At 43.6% G+C, this 10,000-nt stretch overlaps 1 protein-coding gene across 5 annotated transcripts in view; it reads right to left on the reverse strand.

Moving 5' to 3' along the window:
* LOC123499346 (homeotic protein ultrabithorax-like) overlaps nucleotides 1-10,000 on the reverse strand; it is an 817,282-nt gene that overhangs the window by 730,163 nt on the left and 77,119 nt on the right. The window contains exon 1 of one of the 5 annotated variants that reach the window (XM_045247231.1): nucleotides 8,183-8,233. The exons of 3 other annotated variants lie outside the window; for them this stretch is intronic. The gene's annotated coding sequence lies outside the window, so the exon portion shown is untranslated. Of the gene's footprint in view, nucleotides 1-8,182; nucleotides 8,234-10,000 lie in introns of those variants that run through there. One more of the 5 variants, XM_045247242.1, reaches the window with a different exon arrangement.

The raw sequence follows: 10,000 nt of genomic DNA on the forward strand, positions 1-10,000 counted from the left end.
TTAATTGCAGGTGGTAAATCCAGGTAATGTCCTCTCGAACCATTACTGTTCTCGTACCTCACCCCGCTGACTAGTTTTACCTCCAATAGGGCCTCGTGCATCTCTTCCAACGGTGATATTCCTACATTTTGTTTCCCTTCACACTAAACGTCCAGATGCTTGTACAAGTTTATGCGCTACCCTATCTTCATTTGTCATCACCTAATTTTTCAAAGTGAATTTGTGCCTATCGTTTATGCCCTACTGCATGACATTTTACATTTACCATGAATGATATAGACCTCAAACTCATAAGGTTCGTTGTCTTGAGTGCTTACGTAATCAGGCTTTTTTTTTTTTTTTTTGTCTCTCTACCGAGCACGTGGTTCTTTCATCTCCTTCCAAAATATCTTGTTACTCTCGCTTAGTGAATTTTCTTCCTCGGGTGATAGGTCGCGGAGGGTCTCCACATCTTTCGGAGACTGCATAATTCCTTAACCCAAAGTATGTCAAGACTTCACTTAGTGTTTATTGTAAGGGCTCTTAGTGTCTTTCAAGCTTTAAGTCTCTATTTATGTTTGTAACCTTCGATATTTCACTTCTTTGCAGTTGAAAGAATTTTACCCATCTGGAAATATTGATATGTATATGTTTGTGCTCTAGATGTTTTTCTTCTTTTATGCCAAAGTGATCTAAGAACATGCAATTGTGCCTTTCGTTTGAGCTCAGCGCATGCAAACATCAAGTACTAGAGCATTTTAGCCAATGACACCCAACTTTCACTACCTGAAGAGAAAAGAGAGAGAGAGAGAGAGAGAGAGAGAGAGAGAGAGAGAGAGAGAGAGAGAGAGAGAGAGAGAGAGAGAGAGAGAGAGAGAGAGAGAGAGAGAGAGAGAGAGAGAGAGAGAGTAGAAAAAAGATAAAAGAAAAGTGAAGTGAGAAATATTACAAGCGTCAAGAGCTCCTGAGCATTCGACTTATGTTTCCTACGTTCCCTGAGCCACAAGGAACACCCTTCACTTCGCGTATCGCCAAACTTTACACACATTTCCGCTTCGGGTTACGAGGATAGTCCTGGAATTGTCATGGCAGAGAGCCGAAGCGATTTAAGGAAGTGGAGACCAGTGATACAGAACGCAGGAAACCAGTGGAAAAGAGAAACGAAGAGCTGTCACGGAAGGAGAAAAGACCTGTAGCAGCTCATCACGATCCTTTCCTCCTCCAAGAGAGAAACACCACCCTCAAGGCCTCTTCAGGGAGACAAGAGGAGGCGCAAGATCACCAATGCTTAATATTTAGGAATTTCTTAATCTATGTCGTTTTTCGTACCAAAGAAGTCTTCAGGCTCATTTCCAAGCTTCTAGACAAATTAAACCTAATTAATCCAACTCATCTGGGAAAATTGCACCTCATTAGGCCGACACCAGAGAGCAGATTAACACACATATATTCAAGACCTCTGGATAAATCGAATTCCAGGCGCCTAACTTTTTTTTCTGCGGTAATTAAGGCCGCTCCTAATAACGGCTGCCAACGAAATAATTAATTTAATACAATCCTGCAGGAATTTTCGCATCTAAATATCCGAAAATATTAATAAAATTTAAATTTCTTTCCTTGATTATTCTGAAAGGGTCCTAAATGATACCTAATTAAAAGGAAATGATCATTACGAAGCTTTGCACTCAATTAGCCACAATACTGGAGGAATTCTTGCCTTTTTTTTCTTCCAAGATATACACTTAGTCTCGCCCCACCGCCATCTTTGTGTTTTTACTACACGTATGAATATAATGCTATATACAAACATAGACACACAAACAATTCTACGTCTATCCTTCCATGTATACATTGCTCGTGTCACTATTTACATATGTGCATAAATATTCAAACTACATGCAAGCAGCGTGGGTGCATTTAATAAATATTTTTTGTAAGTTTATGCAGAAGGAGATACATTTCCCGCGCTACCTGAGTGCTGTGTTCTCACTTCTGTAATTTCACTTAATGTCAACTGTATGTCTGCGTATGTCCGTTTGTCTATCTGTTTATTTTATGGTATAGAATTGTTGTTATCTGCTAATCTCCTCTCTCTCTCTCTCTCTCTCTCTCTCTCTCTCTCTCTCTCTCTCTCTCTCTCTCTCTCTCTCTCTCTCATACCTTCACGAACGCGCTGCTAACCCCTCAGGTTCAGTGCAGCCCCAATATACCTCAGTCCCCGATGCTTCTAGCCAAATTAAACACATTAATCGGACGCTCTCAGCTAAATTAAACCTTACAATCCGACAGACGCGATGGACGACCGGAGTCACAACAACAAAACCGAATTTAAGAGGATATAATTTTAATGCGTTGCTTGCCATGCCCTCATCCAACACCTAGTGATAGCGGCCCACCAGTTTCTCTCTCTCTCTCTCTCTCTCTCTCTCTCTCTCTCTCTCTCTCTCTCTCTCTCTCTCTTGCTCCAGCTCTCCCTCCTCCTCTCCCATGTTGTGTTGGTATGGTGTGTGTGTGTGTGTGTGTGTGTGTGTGTGTGTGTGTGTGTGTGTGTGTGTGTGTGTGTGTGTGTGTGTGTGTGTGTGTGTGTGTGTGTGTGTGTGTGTGTGTGTGTGTGTGTGTGTGTGTGTGTGTGTGTGTATGAAATTGACTGGATGGTCGGAGGGAGCGTAACATGTTCTGAAATTAATCTGTATGTATGGAGAATTCCTTCAAAATTTCACTGCACAATTCTTTTTCTTTTTTTCTTTTTTTACCGATAAATCCGGAAAAAAATATACACACAAAAAAAAGAAAGAGAAAAGATACTATAGATACCAAAAACTTTATTATTAGGATTTTTTTTTTTTCATTCCATCTTACCGTGAATCTTATCTCTAACGCCTTCTTCCTTAACATCACCTTTACGATCCACACGAGTAACCGTCAGTGTAAGAAAAAACGTCGTTCTTGTCACCATCCCCACTTTCCCTTCCAAACCACTTCTTCAGCCGCAGCTTCCTCCCTCTCTCAACTCCTTCACTCTCTCTTCTCTTCTCCTCTTCTTGTCCCCCCTTAACCCTTCCTCTGTCCCTAATACTCCACGTCGGCTTACCTACTCCTTCTCCATCCCCTCCTCCTCCTCCTCCTCCTCCTCCTCCTCCTCCTCCTCTTCTTCCTTCTCAGCCGCCCCTCCAGTTAGCCACCAGAGTCTAGCACCGTATCTTGCCATCGCTTGTTTTCGTGATAGTAACCTTGACTTTAATGGATGACGCACATGTACATAAACCTACTCACTATTTCTTATGTCGCTTTTTGTGCTTCTCTCTCTCTCTCTCTCTCTCTCTCTCTCTCTCTCTCTCTCTCTCTCTCTCTCTCTCTCTCTCTCTCTCATGCTTGCTTTATTATACCGGCCATTGTGTTGCCTTACAAATACACGATTTATCCTCTAAATTCTTACTAGTGTATGTATCACTGATAGAATCTGTGTATGTGTCTATGTACAGAGAGAGAGAGAGAGAGAGAGAGAGAGAGAGAGAGAGAGAGAGAGAGAGAGAGAGAGAGAGAGAGAGAGAGAGAGAGAGAGAGAGAGAGAGAGAGAGAGAGAGAGAGAGAGAGAGAGAGAGAGAGAGAGAGAGAGAGAGAGACACACACACACACACACACACACACACACACACACACACACACACACACACACACACACACACACACACACACACACACACACACACACACACACACACACACACACACACACACACACACACACACACACACACACACACACACACACACACACACATATTATACCATAAGGTATTATAGGTGAGTTGATGGCAGTGATGATGTTGACAATAGTAATAATAATAATAATAATAATAATAATAATAATAATAATAATAATAATAATAATAATAATAATAACAATAATGATGATAATAATAAGTAGTAATAGTAGTGCTAGTAGCAGTAATAGTAATGATTGTTATTACCATTACTTTAACTATCAGAATGCACAATGATAGCACTCACAATAAGGCTCGTTAGGCAGCGTGTGGTGGGCCAGTAAGCGGCGCGGGAGGGATGGCGCCCTGCAGGCCAGGACGCTCCCCAGAGTTAATGGAGGCAGTGGATAACTCACCCTCAGGAGAGGAACACCTGCACCACTTAGCCGCGGGGGACTCACAGACATACTAAGTTTCTTCCTCCAATGATCTGCTGAATTTGGACCTCGCCGAACCACTCACTACGACCTTGAACCCGACTTAAGGTTCGAGTAAATTTTTTTAAGATCTAAAACAAAATTGCTGACTCGGACGACATTTAACTCGGCAGATTTTTCCTCGTAAACACGGCAGAAGTGCTGAGAGGTTGATTTTAAATTTCGCTCGACTGCAGACTTATTTCCTTCTTATATCTTTCCTCGAGCGAGTGAGTAGTGAAATCTTAAATCTTTGTTACTTGTCAGTGAAATTGATAGATTTCATAATCACCAGAACAAGGCCTTGGCTGAATGCCTGGCTGGTTATGCTTAAAACTAAATGCATTTGGATGAGCCTATGATGTATTAAAATCCTGAATGGATACCCTCAAAGTAAACGCAGTCGCTGATTGGCTATGCTGGACAGAAGTGGAGTCACAATGGTGGACGCGGTAGGAGAGATGATTTTAATGTACCTTCTGTGACTCTGTATAGCTGTTGTGGTGTTATGTGGATGACGAATGCACGAATACACTATAGCATGTGTTCCGGCAGTGGTACTATGGCATTGGTAAAGTTGTTGGTACATTAGTAATGGCGGTAGAAGGAGTGATAGCTGTGAAAATGGTGGAGGCTGCCGGCGCTGTGTGGCAGTCGGGTCCCCAATAAATACTGGAGATAATGCAAGACTTATTGTGGCATGTTCTTCTCGAGACGACTTTGCAAAGTGACACTCACACCCCTTGGCGGCGACCAGGGGATGACGAAAACTAAAAGATTCGTCGTAACTTCATGTGGAGAGATGGAGTGAGCAAGGAGGAGCAGTTGAGCCGTTGCGAGTCAGTGTAATTATAGGACAGCAATCCTGTTTACTTTCCTTGCTTTGATCTGCTGTGCCTGATTACCCACCAGCTTGTTTATGACCGCAAAGATACGTTTAATCCATGGCCAACAGAAGGTAGGAGATATTTCACCATTAAATTTACACAAAGATATTACTTGAAGGTGATGAAAAGCAAGTCTAGAAATTTAGTTTGAACACTTGCAGGTGATATGTTGGTGACTTTATTGTGGCAGTTGGCTCTACTTAACTTATGTAACTCTGAAATCATGTTGTGTATCAGAATGCCACCTAATTTCATCATTTTTAACGCAGACAAATACGCACCGGTCACTGAAACATGTTATTCACCATAATTCCTCGATGTCTCGTCTGCTGCTGGTTGACTTCCACTATTGATAGCTGAAGTTTTCGTTCATACAAGGGATGAATTAGTAATGAGTCAATGTACCCTAATCACCTTACGAAAACAAACATCCAGTAATTAGTTTACAGAGTCAACTCCAAGATCTCCCTTCAACTAATGGTGTGTGTGTGTGTGTGTGTGTGTGTGTGTGTGTGTGTGTGTGTGTACAGGCGCTGTTGTTGTTGCTGTGCCGTTAATGTAAGTTTAATTGCTTTGGAAGAATTACCTCATCGCTCGGACAACTCATACTCGAGATTAAAGTCATTAAAAAATTCCAATCACTATTGCATTTTGTCAGGTGCTTGGGATGGGCAATAAGTTGGTTTGTGGTGCTGTGGCCTATGGGGAGCTGGCAGCGTATTTAATCACTTGGAAATAATATGCATTAAAACCTTTGGAGGTCATTACCCTTACATGAAGGTCCTCCGCGTTTATCTAATGGGCATGATGCTATAGTTCTTTTGACAGTGTGTTTTGTGGTAATCTTTAAACAACAAAGACATTCAACATCTTTAAGTCATGTGCAACCTGTGAAAGTCTGTTGTGATGCCCAATGATGTATAACAGTCGGTTAGGGTAGCGATTGTCTGTGGTCTGTGGTCTGTGATACCTGAGGGAATGTTAGTGGACATTCAGGACGTTGTTGCATGAAACTCGTTTGAGGTTCTGTGATGGCATGTTATTTGGTTAGTTTTCCATGGTGTTAGTTGGGTCAGTATGTGCCGCAGTAGTCCATAGAAGAATGCAAGATGTGTGAAGCTTTGTCGAGTTCTATGTTGCTCGGTGTGTATACTGCGATGGACCACAAAAAGTGTTTGAGGTCTGTGAGGGTTTATTGCGTCATGTATTGCCTTGATGGGTGCTGCAATGTCCCATGAAAGTTAAAAGTGTGTGAGGTCTGTGAGGGCCTGATAGCATGAGGTGGTCTGTGGTGATCTGTGGGGCGGGACAGGCGAAGCTGCACGAACGGCTGTCCACGTGAATCAACTGACGCGGCCGGGAGTCCCATTGTTGCCGGTGATGGAAATAGCCTTTGTTCCCCTTTTTAATTCTTTACGGCGCTACATTTTGCTGGACTTTGTATGCAATTTGGCTTGTCGCGATGGACAAAAATTAAAACATAAAATCATAAAAATAGTCATATTGTTAAGAATAATTATCTTCGTGGACGTTAAGTGGGATCCTCCTGGCCACACGACACTTGAGGCTCGAGGGAGGGGCTTCTGTGTACTACTCGCCCAAAGATTCATTCACACGTCACCAGAGTCCTTGTACAACGTTTCTCAGGGGCTACAAAATATGTCTGGATGTACGCACGCATGCGCACTCATAAACACACACACACACACACACACACACACACACACACACACACACACACACACACACACACAAAGCTGTTTTCTGCCTTACTTCATATTCATTTTTTGTTGCATATTAATCCTGCTCTGCAATATATAAAAGCTGTAATAAAAATACGATCCATTCATAATACATTAATTAAATATTTTTTCCATCATAGATAACCGAGCACCGGTTATTAATTCTTCTCTTTTTAAAATTATACACCTTCATTATTAAAGGATACAAAGTTGGCCGTGTATTGATCTGCTGGGAGTAAATTACGCTAAACTCGAGCAATTTTCGCTAAGATTTAGCCATCATAAATACCATTTAATGGATTATCCAATGCTGGAGATGAGTTGCCAAAAACTCTATGGCTGAACCGCACTGGCAACGAGTGTTTCGCCTCCCAGGGAGAGTGCCAGTGCCTGCAGCCATTGTGTGAGCGTCGTAAGTATTCCCTCCACGCGAGATCATGGAGTACTCACATTGGCTCCTTAAAAATGCAAGTCTAAAGAATCCTCATGCTATACGAGAATCAATACTTCCTTCATAATTTCAGCCCAACCTCCAAAAGAAATGCCACTGTAAAGTTATAAGATTGCTTATTTTTTTTTTTCCACAGTATGTGTCTAGACAAAGGACTTAACGACGCCTATGTACGTATGTTCCTAATATCTGGGGAAAAAATGTCTAGCCTCTAAGAGCATGAACATTACAGAACACAAAGTCTCTTCCTTGATGGCTAAAAGGGACGGATGTAAAGGCCTGCAACACGGCCATAATTATCAAACACAACCTAGGGCGAACTCTGAACTTCATCCGGTGCAGAGTGTGGCCAAAATTCACGGCCCATTTCCATGATCGAGTTAACACGGACCAGCCCCGCCGGAGGTCACGCGCACAAGCTCCTCTCCGGGTATTAATATCAGGGAACACCACGATGCCCCGACTCTGCGCATCGTGAATCATGTCGGACTAGAAGAGGCCCCGGCGCGGTGATGAAGGGAACTGCTAAGAGGACGTCCGTGACATTCTTCAGAGGTAGTTTATTGTTCTTTACAGCAGGTATATTACGCCTCCCTTTGGTGCAGTGTAAGGCGGCTCTCATAAAAATAATACAAAGACACTTAATGACCAGTGTTCTTACCGTAATCTGATTCATCGTTAAAAACACGACTACCACTACTTATGCTCCCAATTATCAGTGGGCTTCAAAGAGCACTTTTATACATCTAAGTTCAAAACAACTCTCCTACCTCGTGTTCCTAACACAGACAACTTCAAATAGCCATTGCCAAACGTGCACAGTTCAACCAAACTCTCCCTACAGTCACCCCCTCCACTACCACATCCACAACCACAACCACCACACAATAGTCTCCCCTTCCCGCCAGCCCTCTACACTTCCCGAGCCCGTGAATCCACTTACCTTAAGGTCTCTCCCTAACAACTACTAGTCCGACAACACTCCCGGGCCGTATGTATTCCACTGCCAACATTTCTCACCACATGCCACTACCACTGCAGACACTCCCACGAGCCTCATTGCCAACACTTCCCATCAACTTAAGCAGCTGCCAACTCACCCGCGTCTGACCTCCGCCATGGGGTTTCTCTCTCTTCCCACTCACGCTCAAAGGAGACTCCATTATACACTTGTGCACTGAATTCCAATGTGCTCAGTCTCGCTACAATTACTAATGTACGAGTTGATCTTCATCCCTCACTTCACATAATGCCTAGGGATCGAAGCCAATACCTCCTTGTTCCACCAAAGGCGTTAAGACCTACTGCCAAGAAACACACGACGTCCCTATACACTCCTACTTCTCTTTCTCATTCTCTCCCCCCTTCAGATCCTCAGTCCTACCGTCTCCCTCCCTTCAACCTCTACCACCTATCCCTCCTGCTCCTACTCCTCCCCCCTATCTCCTGTTACTATACAGTACATTCTCCATCTCTTCTTCCTCCACTCCCCTTCCTACCCTCCTTGTCATCCTCCTCCTTCTCTACCTCCTCTTATCCCTTCCCTCGTACTCCATCTCTTCCTCCTCATCCTCGTCGTCGTCCTCCTCTCCCTCTTGGTCTTCTTTTCTTCCTCCTTATCCTTCTTCATCTTACCTCTTATTCGTTTTCGTTTTTCCTCCTCCTCCTCCTCCTCCTCCTCCTCCTCCTCCTCCTCTTCCTCATTTTCTACTTATTCTATTTTTTTTTCTTTTTATTCTTTCTCCTCCTCCTCCTCCGGTTCATCGACACTTCTTTACAGTCGCTTTTATATTACCTACCGCAATCAGAGTGAGTGTATTAATTTATTCAGCCAACCGTATACGTGGATACCTTCACGTATTGATTAGGTAACAGACTCCTTGGGAAGTAACACTCTTTACGGCCAGACATCCCGGAAGACGAATCAGCAGACAGACAGATCACAAAAATTATACCAATTATTCTATTTTTATAAAAGACTTGCATCTTTCCCCAGTATTCTTCTTTATTTCTGATCCTAATCCTTCTCTGTCTTCACTTTAGTTTCTTCCTCCTTTATTCTTTTCTTTTCCTTCTCCATGCCCGACCCCTCGTCCACCGCGCCCCTGGCTGTCCTCAGGAGCAGCGGCGATTTACCTATCGTAATATCCCCAATCCCCAGGGGAGGAGGTATCAGGTTCTCCCACACATCCGGGGACTCAGCGTCGGGATTATGAGGGTGATGCAGGTTTAGCCTCACACCGCCGCTTAGTTAAGACTCCCACATAAACCACAACACCACTAAACCTCGGCCAGGCTCCCACGTCCTAAGACTCACAGGGAAGACACAGGAGGCATTAGGCAGCGGGGAGGCTCAAAGTGGCGTCGTGGAGGTGGCGGGGCAGGTGGTGGGAGTCTTCGATCCTCCTCCTCCTCACTACCACCACCGCACCACCTCTTCCTCCCCCGTCTCCACGTTCTTGCCCTCCTCCTTCACTACCACAATCACCACCACCAATACCGACGTCCCACACCGGAAAACCACAGACTTCTCTTTTCTGGCTGTCTTCAAACCACTGTACAATTCTAAAGACTGTAATGTAAGTTATACTGAAACACGGAGAAAATTACTCTACTCCACAGAAGGGCACTTTTGTCTTAGAACACGTATTTTTCTCGCAAACACGCTAGCTCAATGGGAAGTCATTCATGTAAACTGTCCATATGTCATATCGAAAACAGCCGTCCACTTATCGAAAGAAATTGTAATTATAGTTCCACA

Source organism: Portunus trituberculatus, chromosome 49, assembly GCF_017591435.1.
Source record: "Portunus trituberculatus isolate SZX2019 chromosome 49, ASM1759143v1, whole genome shotgun sequence".
Classification (NCBI taxonomy): domain Eukaryota; kingdom Metazoa; phylum Arthropoda; class Malacostraca; order Decapoda; family Portunidae; genus Portunus; species Portunus trituberculatus.